A 3,605-nucleotide genomic window follows, 5' to 3' on the forward strand; every position below is an offset into this window, starting at 1 on the left:
GCCTCCTGTAGCACTGTACTACTGTGCAATTTTGTAGTAACTGTACTCTACTGTATTTTGTTTATAATATTTTTTTATTTTCAACTCAGTAATTATTGACAGTGAGGATGAAAAACCCTCTCCCCAACTTGGTAAGTAAACTGCAGTATTGTACTGTACTGTACATTGTGTTAAACCAATGGGTTGGGTTTGCGTGACCAGCAGTCAGGATTCTAGCGGTCAGGTGACCGACAGTGGCATCCTGATTGCAGCAATCCCAACAGGGTGAGGTACGGTATCCTAACCCTCCTCCACTACCCCCTGATTCTGGCCTCGACATTCTCGTCTCTGTGTGCGAAATTTACTCTCCTCCTCCAATTCCTGACTGAATTTTTGCTTTACTGTATTCAACACAGAATACAAAAGTATATTTCATGTAAAAAAAAGGTTAAAAAAAAGAGGCAGATTAGATGGGCAAAGTGGTTCTTACAGTATTTGTCATCAAATTCTATGTTTCTGTATGCAGACCCTCCAACATGACCCGCCGCACTGCTCTGTTTCTAGACTTCCCTCTTAATTTATGATTTCCATCACCTGTGTTGAACTAGTTATATGATAAGAAAGCTGTTTCTTCACAGGTGATGGCAATAATAAATTAAGAGGGAAGTCCAGAACCAGAGCATTTTGTACCATGTTGGAGGGTATGTGTATTTCCTGGAATTAACCTTTTTTTTTTTTCACATTAATGTTTTTTTTCACAGGCCCTACACTGGAACAGGCCACGGAGGAGGAGGAGGATGATGATGATGCTGCTGCATTTAGTGGTAAGAATTATTACTGACATTGATCTGATGCCATCAGAGTAGCACTTTTCATCAGATTTTTCTGGCAAATGCGTAGAAATCGGATGAAAATTGTTTTTGTTTGAACTGGTGATATTGCCCATACAGTAGCAACCGATCACATCCCACATTAACATTTACAGTATCTAGTTACACTTACAGACGATAATACAGTACAGTAGGTAATATTTGATTGGTTGCTACTGTATGGACAACATCCTGTTCTAAAAAAAACACCCATCTTACTCAATTTCTCTCTCTCTCTCTCTCTCTCTCACCCCTTGTCACTGTCTCTCCATTCATCTCTCTAGATACTGTCAGTGATGAATTTCCCATTAGGCACGAGAGGCACGTACTGTACCTAGTGGCGGCATCTGTTTGGGGGCCTCAGTTGGATGCTTACAGTATGCTAATACTGTCATCCCAAAAATTACCACAACAGTAACTGCTAAATATTTTAAGTGTACTGTACAATATGCACATACAGTACAGTACTGTACAGTATACATAATTCAAAAGAAAAAAGAGTTGCTACTGTACCTTATTCTAGTCATAATCACCGGCATACGGGTCACTCACAAATTTTCTGATGGTCTCGGTGGGGTCCCTTGGAATCACCATGCCTGTCACAAGCATACCTTTTTTTACCCACCTGACACTGGGCCTGGACACTAGTGTACTATTACTATACTTTTTACTGTATACTGTATCTTATAATATTCTTCTCTTTTACCCACAGACGACGAGCCAGAATACATTTTTGGTAAATATACTGTACAGTAGCAATAGTTGGTACTGTAATTACAGTATTTTTTTTTCTCCAACATTATTTTAAGTCAAACTGATATGACTAACTGTACTGTATTATCTTTTTACAGTCCGTCGCCAACCAGTGGAGGAGACACCTGGTAATAAAATAGAAATACATAATGCACTGTACTGTATTCTAACTTACTGTAACATGTATAACACTGAGCTGATCATCTTCACACCCTCTGACATAACCTTACAGTACAAACTGTACAAACTGAGCCTGCCCTAGGCATAGGCATACTTGCCAAATGCCCAGGGGCACAAGCAGCTTCTGCTGATTAATATGATATGCAGCATGCCTACAGTATATTCTGTGCATACAAAATGCATTACTAATGTGCAGCATTATGTGTATACAGTACTTTGTTGTGTAACATATACTGTAGCAAGGGCACTACTGTGTGGTCTAATGTGAACAAAGAGCAATATGATGTGATGCAATGTGAATAAGTGGGAATACTTTGAGGAGTAATGTGGTACTATCATATGATGTAACGAGAAAAAGAGACACTATTGCATGATATGTTGTGAATAAAGTTGCAGTACTGTGTGGCGTCATTTCAGATTGGGGAATTACTGTGTGGCCTTGCCCCTTCCCAGCAAGAACATGCACCGTTTTGGGATGCACACCGAATGTGCACACTGTTGCTATTTTAAACATACAGTACAGTAAGTTGGAGGAGCACCAAAATGACGACTGCTATGGTTGAGGGGTGATGGTGCTGGGAAAGGGGTACAGGCTCAGAGGCGGAAATAGCATCTGTGCAAGGGGGCAGCATCCAAAAACTTGACTAGGGAATCATATTATTTATGGCTGGCTCTGAGTACAGTCCACTATTATGGATAGTACTCCCTACAACACCACCTACAGTACTGTAACCCTCTTTTTTCTGAAGCGGTCATGAAATGTCATGACTGCTAATACATACAGTAAATGTCTACAGTATTTGTACTGTGGTGTTTAATTCCTTTGACAATTTGTTTATGACCTATTGAAGCTAAACTCTTGTACAGTACTTTATATTTTGAATACCAGCAATACAGTATAATACTGTACCTACAGTATACAGTAATAATTGTTTACTATTTGAATGTGACTAAATGTTTTTTTTTCTCCAATATAGTGCCAATTATTTATGGGGGCCCCAGACAGGGGCAAGATAGGTGGGCTGGCCCAGAAGCGGGCAGGCAGCAGCCCACTTATACAAGAGGTAAACTAAAGCAATGTTTAAATTACCTCGACAGCATACAGTAGTGTTTGATTTACTGTACTGACAATACAGTACTGTACATTGTAAATAACAATATTGTCTAATATAGAGTAAAGTACAGTACTGTATTGCCATTACTACACTGTAAAGTATTCAGTATTTGTTTTGTAATACTGTCCTTTTTTTCCCACAGAACAGTTGCAGCGTGCCATCCAGCTCCAGCGGGTGGTGGTCCACCTCCTAGTGGACCACTATTTTAATATTTTATTAAGTTTTATTTAATTTTATTTAATAAAAATTTTTGTTCTTGTACTCCATTGTATAGTATCTTTTTCTACTGTATAAGATAGGCATACTGTACACCATACAATTATCTGGCAGATAATCTGCAAGATCTGGCTGTTTGTAATGAAATTCTCTCCTAATTTAGCTGTGGTGTACAGTACCTCCTGAGTGTGCTGGGGTGCTTTCTGGCCAGTTTGGGGTGATTTGGAGCAAGTTTGGTCGGCCATCTTGCCGACATGTGCTGTCGACTGTTTGGCAAACATGTGTTTTCACTCCAGCATGTGTGTGTCAGGCATTTTGTGTGTGTCAGGCATTTTGTGTGTGTCAGGCATTTTGTGTGTGTCAGCCATTTTATGTGTGTCAGCCATTGCTGTGTGGTTCCACAAATGTTAGCGTGTCAAAGTGCTGACCACTGACACCACTATTTCACTTTGTACCGCATGCCTTTTGTGGAACCACACAGCCCAGCATGACT

This window comes from Pseudophryne corroboree, chromosome 7 (genome assembly GCF_028390025.1).
Source record: "Pseudophryne corroboree isolate aPseCor3 chromosome 7, aPseCor3.hap2, whole genome shotgun sequence".
NCBI lineage: Eukaryota > Metazoa > Chordata > Amphibia > Anura > Myobatrachidae > Pseudophryne > Pseudophryne corroboree.